Raw genomic sequence first — 12,166 nt, 5'->3', positions numbered from 1 at the left:
AAAGTAATCTGAAACGGATCCATTTCGGGTCTTTTGGCAGCTTCTTAAATTGAAAAAATTTTGGGGCGGTATAGGTTGGTCGGTGGAGTGGCGGTGCCAGCAACTCGAGGGGTTCCAGGTTCGATCCCCGCTTCTGCCAACCGAGTCACTAGCGTTGTGTCCTTGGGCAAGATACTTTACCCAACTGCTCCCAGTGCCCCCCACGCTGGTTTAAATGTAACTTAGATATCGGGTTTCACAATGTAAAGCGCTTTGATTCACTAGAGAAAAGCGCTATATAAATATAATTTAAATATGATCCAAATCAAAGTGCAAGCTCAGAGCGAGTCCCAAACTCTGGAACGATCTCCCTCTCCATGTGGGACAGGCCCCATCTTTGGCTATTTTTAAGACCCTTCTTAAAACCCATTTTAACCCAGCATGAGACTTTAAACGGTTTTAAACTTTTTTAACTGTTTTTAACTTTTTAACTGCTTTTTATCTAACAAATTGTTCTTAGGGTAATGTGTATTTGCTATTTCAATGTGTTTTTTACTTTTCTTTTAAATGTTTTTGTTTTTTTTAGTCTGTCCTTTGCCTCTATTTCTTTTTGGTGTACAGCCCATTGTTCTTCAACTGTGGTTGTTTTTAAAGGGCTTTATAAATAAAGTTGATAAGGTATGGAATAATTCACTTCACAAAAAAATAAAAATCCATCCATTCATCCATTTTCTACCGCTTATTCCCTTTTGGGCTCGCAGGGGGCGCTGGCGCCTATCTCAGCTATGGTCGGGCGGAAGGCAGTGTACAACCTGGACAAGTCGCCACCTCATTGCAGAAAAATAAATATATTTTTCTTTTTTTTTGTCCTGTCCAGCTACTCGGCCAAATCATATAGTTGATGTAGATGCCCATATCGGCTGTAGAAATGTAATTTACAAAAGAGAAGTGTGAGATACTTCTCTTGTTGCCTTATTTGTATTCGACTTTATTAAATGTATTTATATTATTATTTGGTGCAGCCATATATATATATATATATATATATATATATATATATATATATATATATATATATATATATATGATTAATTTTGTAGCAAATTTTACAGATATACACAGTCAGAGTCCTATACTTTGGTACTTGATACATGCAAACTATTAGCATTTTATCGTTAGCATTTAAACATGCTGATGTTAGCTTTTTTAACAAATCTTGCTGGTATACACTCGAGTCATAAAATCTGGTACCTGTTAGCTTGCCAACATTAGCTCGTTAGCTTTTTTCCGCACTATTTTTGCAAGTAAACACGTCAGAGTTATATTACTTGGTACTTGACACGCGCTAACCGTTAACACATTCATTTTAGCATGAAACTTTTTACAGCTAATTTTCCAGGCATGTAACTCAGAGTCAGTCCTTTTTGGTACTTGACACATGCTAACTGTCATTACGCTAATGTTGGCATTTTAACACATCATACTTGCCAACCTTGAGACCTCCGATTTCGGGAGGTGGAGGGTGGAGGGTGGGGGGGAGTGGTCGGGGGTGGGGCGGGGGCGTGGTTAAGAGGGAAGGAGTATATTTACAGCCAGTTCACCAACTCGAGTATTTCATATATATTTCATATATATATATATATATATATATATATATATATATATATATATATATATATATATATATATATATATATATATATATATGTATATATATATATATATATATATATATATAGATATATAGATATAGATATATATATATATATGTATTTCATACATATATATATGTATTTCATACATATATATATATATATATATGTATTTCATACATATATATATATATATATATATATATATATATATATATATATATATATATATATATGAAATACTTGACTTTCAGTGAATTCTAGCTATATATATTTATTTTATTATATATATATAAATAAAATAAATAGTTGAATTTCATACGGCACCTATCAAATACGTGGGCTTCAGGAATCAGAACAGACTCCCTCATCTGCCCACAGGTGCGCAACACCACGTAAATCGTTGGCCAATCAATAAGCAACCCCATAACGCTATAGCCAACATTCACCAGGAGATGGCGACAGACAACATAGATCACTCTATTACAGATGGCGTCGCCATGGCTGTAACTTCCTCGTTCTTCTGCTTTGTCTCCTTGTGTGTGCAGTTTTTTATTAAAATCCGTAGATGCTGTAACGTGATTGGGGAGGCAAGCTGTTTATATAACAGGAAAGCGGATGTGAAATCAGGCTGTCCCCACTCATGTCCGCATGGAGCTGGAGGGGGCGTGGCCTCCAGCTCCTGCTGAATTTTGGGAGATTTTCTGGAGAACATTTCTTCCGAGAGGTTTTCGGGAGAGGCGCTGAATTTCGGGAGTCTCCCGGAAAATCCGGGAGGGTTGGCAAGTATGGCACATTGATGTTAGACTAGCTAATTTTGCAGGCATACACCTCAGTTGTATATTTTTGGTACTTGCCACATGCTAACCGTCAATACGCTAACGTTGGCATTTTAGCATGTTGATGTTAGCATGCAAACCTTTATAGCTAATTTTGTAGGCATACACCTCAGAGTCATAACATTTTGGTACTTGACACATGCTGACTGTTGTCATGCTAATGATAGCATTTTAAAGGGGAACATTGTCACAATTTATGAATGGTTAAAACCAATAAAAATCAGATCCCAGTGACTTATTTTATTTTTTTAAGTTTTTCTCAAAATTTTACCCATCACGTAATATCCCGAAAAACGGCTTCAAAGTGCCTAATTTACACCATCCACCCGTCTATTGTCCTGTGATGCACTGCGTGAAGCCACCAGAAACAAACATGGCGGATAGCACAGATAGGTATAGCATAGTAGCTTGGATTCAGACTCGGATTTCAGCGCCGTAAGCGATTCAACAGATTACGCATGTATTGACACGGATGGTTGGCGTGTGGAGGCAGGTACCAAAAACTAAATTAAAGAAAAAACAGAAGCTTTTGAGCCATATCCCGACAGACAGAGGCACGGGAGGAAGCGCGAACGAATTCGGCGATCGCCTTCTAACCAATGATTGGTATGTGTTTGTTTGGCATTAAATGTGGGTGGAGGGAAAGGCTGGATGCAAATATAGCTACAAATGAGGCATAATGATGCAATATGTACATACATCTAGCCTTAATAGCATGTTAGCATCGATTAGCTTGCAGTCTAGCAGTGACCAAATATGTCTGATTAGCACTCCACATAAGTCAATAACGTCAACAAAACTCACCTTTGTGATTTCGTTGACTTTATCGTTGGAAATGCATCTGCTTTGAGTGTTGCAGGATATCCACACATTCTTGCCATCTCTGTCGTAGCATAGCTGTCGTCGGTAAAGTGTGCGGAACAAACGAGGGACTTTCGCATCTTTTGACCACTGTTGCAACTTGAATCCGTCTCTGTTGGTGTTGTTACACCCTCCGACAACACACCGACGAGGCATGATGTCTCCAAAGTACGGGAAAACACTCGAAAAAATGGAATATAACAGAGCTGATTTGACTTGGTGTGTGTAATGTGTTTGAGAAAATGGTAGGTCGCTTCACGATGTGACGTCACGGGTGAAAGGTCATCGCTCCGACAGGCGAACAATTGAAAGGCGTTTAAATCGCCAAATTCACCCTTTTAGAGTTCGGAAATCGGTTAAAAAAACCAAATGGTCTTTCTTCTGCAACATCAAGGTATGTATTGAGGCTTACATAGGTCTGGTGATAATGTTCCCCTTTAACACGCTAATGAGAGCACTGGAGCTTTTTCAGCTCGTTATGCTCATTAGGCTAATGATGTCGATTAACAAAATAAAGGTGTGGACCTATATTTTGCTAATTGACGTCATTTGCTTGGATTTTTAAGCAATAACAGTCCATTTCTACCATATTTGCAATTTTTATTTGATATCAACAATGATTATTTATAAACTTGTCTGAGTTTTGCATACAGAAAAACTGAGAGGTTATCCGGACCTCATTTTGGAAGCCTGTTGTTTTAGAGCCGATCCCTTCCACGCTCACCTGGTCAGCATAGGAAGCGTGACAGCTGCGGTGATTAGTGTCAGTAACGCGGGCGTCAGCGGGCCTTCCCGGAGGCATCTCCTCGGCCACCTGTCTCCGCTAATCCGGCCCCGCCTCCACGTCTACCGCCCTCAGCTGGCTGACGCATGTGGCGCCAAAACTGGATCTAAGGCTCGGCCAGGTGGCCTGAAGGTGGTCCAATCTCCCCGCAGACCCCTGGGGAAGCCAGACAGGAGGCGAGTGTGAGTTTGTTTAAGTGTGTGTGTGCGTGTGTGTGTGATTGTTGTTGAAAGATGATTGAAAAGAGGTGTCGCAAACACACACACACACACATGCACACACACACACACACACACATGCACACACACACACACAAACAGTATAATCCCTGTTGTTGTTCAATGGTTGTTTAGATGCCAAATAAAGGGTATGATCACATGACACTTAACTGTTGAAAGTCATGTGAGCTTTAACTATAGTATCGTACTTTGTAAAAGTTATGGCTATTCATATATATATATATATATATATATATATATATATATATATATATATATATATATATATATATATATATATATATAATATATATATATATATATATATATATATATATGTGTGGGAAAAATCACAAGACTACTTCATCTCTACAGAACTGTTTCATGAGGGAACCCCTCATGAAACAGTTCTGTAGAGATGAAGTAGTCTTGTGATTTTTCCCACACCTACATATTGCGCTCCACCACGGTATCGAACATTATTCTCTGGATAATCCAATCAAGACATATCCCGCTCCAAATTGACATTTGTTGAGCACTGTACGACGATCCGAAATGGAAAAATTCAGCATCGACTACTCCACGAAGAACATTCCCATACCCGCGCTTGAGGGAACCCCTCATGAAACAGTTCTGTAGAGATAAAGTAGTCTTGTGATTTTTCCCACACATACATATTGCGCTCTACATCGGTATCGAGCACTATTCTCTGGATAATCTAATAAAGTCATGTCTATACATATATATATATATATATATATATATATATATATATATATATATATATATATATATATATATATATATATATATATATATATATATATATATATATAAAATGACAATGAATGGAATTACCAAAACTCGGCGAGGCGAAGACTCCTTGCTGTCCGATGCAAGAGAATGAGGTGCTGGCTTCTTTCCGTCACAATCGGGGCGCATGTTGATGCGGGTTTTGTTCTCCCAAGATGCAAAAGGACAAATCCGGACAGGACTTGCAGGTAACGACATGATTAAATACTAAATAACACTAAAACAGGTAGAAAACCAAAAACAAACTGACTGGATGAGGTGCCGAGTGCACCGGAGACTAGAACGAACTTACGTGGCAGTCACGTGATGCAAAAACAAAGAAACCAGACCGACTGACTGGCAAGGGCAGGCTTAAATAATAATGTCAGTGATGACAAAGAGGGGTGCGTTGGGAACACAAGCGGCAGGTGAAAGTAATAAGTTGCTACTGTAACAAACTCAGGTGCATGAACCGGAACAAAAGGAGTCCAAGACAAACAGAAAAACACATATGACCCAAAATCCCGAACAGAATATGATCCGCGCAAAATGAGGAACTTTCACGCCAAAAAAAGGGAACTTTCACACCAAAAATGGGGAACTTTCTCACCAAAAAAGGGCAACATTTCACACCTAAAAAGGGAACTTTCGCACCAAAAATGGGGAACTATTGAATTGTACATTTTCTTATTTACTTCTTTTATTTTTCAATATTTTTTTTTTCAAATTTTCTACCATATATGTTTTTCAGTATTTATATATATATTATTTACATCTTTGATAAAATGTCTTCATTTTTTAATTAGTTTTGACAATGCAATTAGAATATGTCCGAATTTTAATCTATATAAAAATACATGTTTTATTCATATTGAATATGTTTTTATTGAATACGTTTATGTTTAATTAAAGGTTTTCACTTTTTCATTAATTTTAACAATACAATTACGAATATGTCAACATATTAATCTGTATAAATGTAATTATTTGTATTTAGTACGTTTTTATTGAATACTTTTATGTTTGATTAAATGTTTTCACTTTTTCGTTCATTTTAACCATACAATTAGGAATATGTCAACATATTCATATGTATATATTTAATTATTTGTATTTAGTATGTTTTTATTTAATTCTTTTTTTTAAATTAAAATCATGTCGGTTTTTCATTATTTGAACAATATCATTCATTGAAAATGCAAAAGAATTATGAAAAATATTTACATTTATTTGAACTTAAATGGAAACATATTACGTGTTTAAGGGGAACATTATCACAATTTCAGAAGGGTTAAAACCAATAAAAATCAGTTCCCAGTGGCTTATTTTATTTTTCGAAGTTTTTTTCAGTTCCCAGTAGTTTATTTTATTTTTCAAAGTTTTTACCCATCGTGGAATATCCCGAAAAAAGGCTTTAAAGTGCCTGATTTTCGCTATCTGTGAAGCCACCGTCCATTTTCCTGTGACATCATCCAGTGATATACATGCTATCCAGGCAGAAAGCACAGCAAGATATAGTGACATTAGCTCGGATTCAGACTCGGATTTCAGTGGCTTAAGCGATTCAACAGATTACGCATGTATTGAAACGGATGGTTGGAGTATGGAGGCAGATAGCGAAAACGAAATTGAAGAAGAAACTGAAGCTATTGAGCGAATAGCTATTGACGCTATACGGCCATGTCTGCCTTAGCATCGCCATTAAAATCTGCAGACCAAACGATCGAGACTTTAGCATCTTGTGACACTGGAGCAACTTAAATTGGTCGATTGGTAAGTGTTTGTTTGGCATTAAATGTGGGTGTAGGGAAAGGCTGGATGCAAAAATAGCTACAAATGTACATAAACAGCATGTTAGCATCGATTATCTGGCAGTCATGCCGCGACCAAATATGTCTAATTAGCACATAAGTCAATAAAATCAACAAAACTCACCTTTGTGATTTCGTTGACTTTATCGTTGGAAATGCATCTGCAGGATATCCATACATCTCTGTGCCATATCTGCCTTAGCATCGCCGGTAAAATCTGCAGACCAAACAATCGGGACTTTCGCATCTTGTGACACTGGAACAACTTCAATCCGTCGATTGGTAAGTGTTTGTTTAGCATTAAATGTGGGTGGAGGGAAAGGCTGGATGCAAATATAGCTACAAATGTACCTACAGCTAGCCTAAATAGAATGTTAGCATCGATTAGTTGATTTACATTCTACGTGAATCAACTTGAATACGTCCCTGATCGTGTTGTTACACCCTCCAACAACATACCAACGAGGCATGATGTCTCCAAGGTACGGAAAACAGTCGAAAAAACGGAAAATAACAGAGGTTACTTGACTCGATGTTTATAATGTGTTTGAGAAAATGGCGGTTGACTACCTAGGTGACGACACAGTGTGACGTCATCGCTCCGAGAGCAAATAGAAAGGCGTTTAATTCGCCAAAATTCACCTATTTAGAGTTCTGAAAAAGGTTAAAAAATATATGGTCTTGTTTCTGCAACATCAAGGTATATATTGACGCTTACATAGGTCTGGTGTTCCCCTTTAATGTTAATGAATCAAATGTGTTGTTTAAATGGTCAGATGACAGTCATACCAAAGACTATAAAAATGGGACTGTTTGGCACTCAGCATCAAGGGTTGGAATTGGGGGTTAAATCACCAAAAATGGTTGGCAGGCGTGGCCACCGCTGCTGCTCACTACTCCCCTCACCTCCCAGAAGGTGATCAAGGGTGATGGGTCAAATGCAGAGAATGATTTTGCCCCAGCCAGTGTGTGTGTGAGGATCATGGGTACTTTGACTTTAAATGTGTGATATTGTGTATACAGTAGGTGTGTATATATTATGTATTATATGTTTGAGTGATTTTATGTCAGCATACAGCAGAAGAAGAAAAAAAGTCTCTTTTACAATTTTCTGATGAAATCAGGCGAGCGTTGATGCCGTGATGATTAGTGTGTGAGCGTTAACTCGGCCTGTCAATCATCTTGGCATCACGGCGCCCATCGACGCCCCGCAGAAAAGAAAGCCAGAGGCGCTGTGATAAGACTGACAGGAAGGAAAAAAGAAACGAGAGAGCGTGGATGGATTCAGGCCAAACATCGGCAGAATATACTCAATCATAGAAAGGTCTATCTTCCAAGTATTGGCGTGGTTTTATTGCTCACACATTTAGCTGTTAATCTCATCCGAACTGGGAGCTCGCATCCGAGCGGGAAGCAGCACAGCAGCGCCATCACTAATCGTTAGCGCTGACGTCTCACTGCTCGGCGGGGAAACCACGTTACTGTCGGCAACATGTTTGAAGAGGCCGTGTACTAACAAGACGTTCCGGGGGACGCTCTGGCTTTCCGCTACATCATCGGCCGCGACCGCCGGGGACCGAGTCAGCATAAGCCGCCGTCGCAAGGTGACACGCCGCCGCACCACCGCGGTCCACCGGGGGCAGTCAAGGGCGGAACTGTTTACACGGCTTTATTCTGTCCCCCGGGACGCCGTTTAAACACATTTTACGTTGCAACTAAAACAACATCACATTACTACTGACTGTTTCTTGGTGTAGCCAAGGCTGCATTTATTTGTAATGACTTGGTTTGTCCACCGGGGGCAGCCAAGAGACAAATCATTTATATCAGGGGTTTTTAGTATACAGCGAAAGTCTTTTTCTATCACATTGTAGTCGAACTTCATACAAAAAGTACTATTGTAATTGTATAATTAAGTAAACAAATAATTAAGTGTATTCATTACACAATTCGCCTGACTTTAAAATGTCTGTAAGGTAATGGTTTGTCCACTCAAGAGACAAATCATGTACATTAGATTTTTTGGGGGATTTAGATTTAGATTTAGTTTTCACTGCCGTACATTTAAACATATAGACCTTGCACATGACAGAACAAAAATAACAAAAAGACATCGTACATGACCAACACATTTACAGGCTTTATCAGACGGGTGCAGGTATAAACATTTCAGTAATTTTTTGAAATGTTTGTAATGAGTTGGTTTGTCCACCAGGGGCAGCCAAGAGACAAATCATTTATATCAGGGGTTTTTAGTATACAGCAAAAGTCTTTTTCTATCACATTGTAGTCGAACTTCATACAAAAAGTACTATTGTAACTGTATGATTAAGTACACAAATAATTAAGTGTATTCATTATACAATCCGGCTGACTTTAAAATGTCTGTAAGGTAATGGTTTGTCCACTCAAGAGACAAATCATGTACATTGGATTTTTTTGGGGATTTAGATTTAGATTTAGTTTTCACTGCCGTACATTTAAACATATAGACATTGCACATGACAGAACAAAAATAACAAAAAGACATCATACATGACCAACACATTTACAGGCTTTATCAGACGGGTCGGCCAGGCCTGCTGTTTAGGGCGGCTATAGCTGCAGGGATAAGGCTTTTCCTGAGGCGGGCCCTCCGGATTTATAATCAGACTTCATACAAAAAGTACTATACTAACTGTACGATTTGGCACAAAAAGTATTTCAGTGCAGGTATAAACATTTCAGTACATTTTTTAAATGTTTGTAATGAGTTGGTTTGTCCACCGGGGGCAGCCAAGAGACAAATCATTTACATCAGGGGTTTTTATTATATAGTAAAACTCTCTTTAGATCACATTGTAGTCGAACTTCTTACAAAAAGTATGAAGATATTTTTTATCAAAAATAAAAATAGTAAATATCTAAATACCGAAAAACAAATATAGTAGAAAATCGAAAAAAAAAAAGTTTTTTATTGAAAAATAAAAGAAGTAAATGTGAAAATATACGATTCAAAAGTTCCCCTTTTTTTGGGGGGAAAGTTCTCCCTTTTTCGGTGTGAAAGTTTCCCATTTTTGGGTGTAAAAGTTCCCCGTTTTTGGGTGTAAAAGTTCCCCGTTTTTTGGTTTGAAAATTCCCCTTTTCTTGGCGAGAAAGCTCCCCTTTTTTGGCGAGAAAGTACCCCTTTTTTGGCGAGAAAGTTCCCCATTTTTGGTGTGAAAGTTCTCCATTTTTGGTGTGAAAGTTCCCCATTTTTTGGCGTTATATATTTTGGCTGAAATTAAAAGGTCTGTAATGTAATGATTTGTCCAACGGGGGGCAGTCAAGAGACAAATCATAATCATTTTAATCAGACGTCATACAAAAAAGTACTATTGTAATTGTATGATTAAGTACACAAACCAATTAAGTGTATTTATTATACAATTTGGCTGACTTTAAAATGTCCGTAAGGTAATGATTTGTCCAGTCAAGAGACAAATCATCTACATTTTAATCAGATTTTATAGAAAAAGTACTACACTAACTGTACTATTTGGTACAAAAAAGTATTAGAGTGCAGGTATAAACATTTCAGCAAATTTTTAAATGTTTGTAATGAGTTGGTTCGTCCACCGGGGGCAGCCAAGAGACAAATCCTTTCCATCAGGTGTTTTTGGTATACAGAAAAACTATTTTTATATCACATTGTAGTCGAACTTCATACAAAAAGTATGAACTTATTTTTATCAAAAATAAAAATAGTACATATATAAATACTGAAAAACAAATATAGAAGAAAATTGGAAAAAAAAATGTTTTTTTATTGAAAAATAAAAGAAGTAAATGTGAAAATATATCCCCTTTTTTGGAAAGAAAGTTCCCCATTTTTTGGTGTGAAAGTTCCCTTTTTGGGTGTGAAATGTATCCCTTTTTTGGTGAGAAAGTTCTCCATTTTTGGTGTGAAAGTTCCCCATTTTTGGGTGTAAAAGTTCCCCGTTTTTCGGCGTGAAAGTTCCCCCTTTTTTGGTGAGAAAGTTCCACTTTTTTGGCGAGAAAGTACCCCTTTTTTGGCGAGAAAGTTCCTCATTTTTGCCGTGAATGTTCCCAATTTTTGGTGTGAAAGTTTCCCATTTTGGGGTGTAAAAGTTCCCGGTTTTTTGCCGTGAAAGTTCCCTATTTTTTGGAGAGAAAGTACCTATTTTTGGTGTGAAAGTTCCCCATTTTTTGGCGTGAAAAGTCACTCTTTTTTGCCAACTAGGTTCCCTATTTTTGGGCGTAAAAGTACCTCGTTTTTTTGCGTGAAAGTTCCCCATTTTCGGCGTAAAAGTTCCCCGTTTTTTGGCGTGAAAGTTGCCCCTTTTTGGCGAGAAAGTTCCCTTTTTTTGGTGAGAATGTACCCCTTTTTGGTGAGAAAGTTCCCCATTTATGGTGTGAAAGTCCCCTTTTTTTGGAGTGAAAGTTCCCCATTTTTGGGTGTAAAAGTTCACCATTTTTGGGTGTAAAAGTTCACCGTTTTTTGCCGTGAAAGTTCCCCCTTTATTGGCAAGAAAGTTTCCCTTTTTTGGCGAGAAAGTACCTCATTTTTGGTGTGAAAGTTCCCAATTTTTGGTGTGAAAGTTTCCCATTTTTGGGTGTAAAAGTTCCCCGTTTTTTGCCGTGAAAGTTCCCTATTTTTTGGAGAGAAAGTTCCCCATTTTTGGTGTGAAAGTTCCCCATTTTTTGGTGTGAAAAGTCACTCTTTTTTGCCAACTAAGTTCCCTATTTATGGGCGTAAAAGTAGCTCATTTTTTGGTGGGAAAGTTCCCCCTGGTTTGGTGAGAAACTTCCCCATTTTTTTGCGTGAAAGTTCCCCATTTTGGGCGTAAAAGTTCCCCGTTTTTTGGCGTGAAAATTCCCCCTTTTTGGCGAGAAAGTTCCCTTTTTTTGGTGAGAAAGTTCCCAATTTTTGGTGTGAAAGTTTCCCATTTTTGGGTGTAAAAGTTCCCCGTTTTTTGCCGTGAAAGTTCCCTATTTTTTGGAGAGAAAGTTCCCCATTTTTGGTGTGAAAGTTCCCCATTTTTTAGCGTGAAAAGTCACTCTTTTTTGCCAACTAAGTTCCCTATTTATGGGCGTAACAGTACCTCGTTTTTTTGGTGGGAAAGTTCCCCCTGGTTTGGTGAGAAACTTCCCCATTTTTTTGCGTGAAAGTTCCCCATTTTGGGCGTAAAAGTTCCCCGTTTTTGGCGTGAAAGTTCCCCCTTTTTGCCGAGAAAGTTCCCTTTTTTTG

The sequence above is a fragment of the Nerophis ophidion genome, linkage group LG01 (assembly GCF_033978795.1).
Source record: "Nerophis ophidion isolate RoL-2023_Sa linkage group LG01, RoL_Noph_v1.0, whole genome shotgun sequence".
Classification (NCBI taxonomy): domain Eukaryota; kingdom Metazoa; phylum Chordata; class Actinopteri; order Syngnathiformes; family Syngnathidae; genus Nerophis; species Nerophis ophidion.
This window is presented reverse-complemented; position numbering follows the sequence as displayed.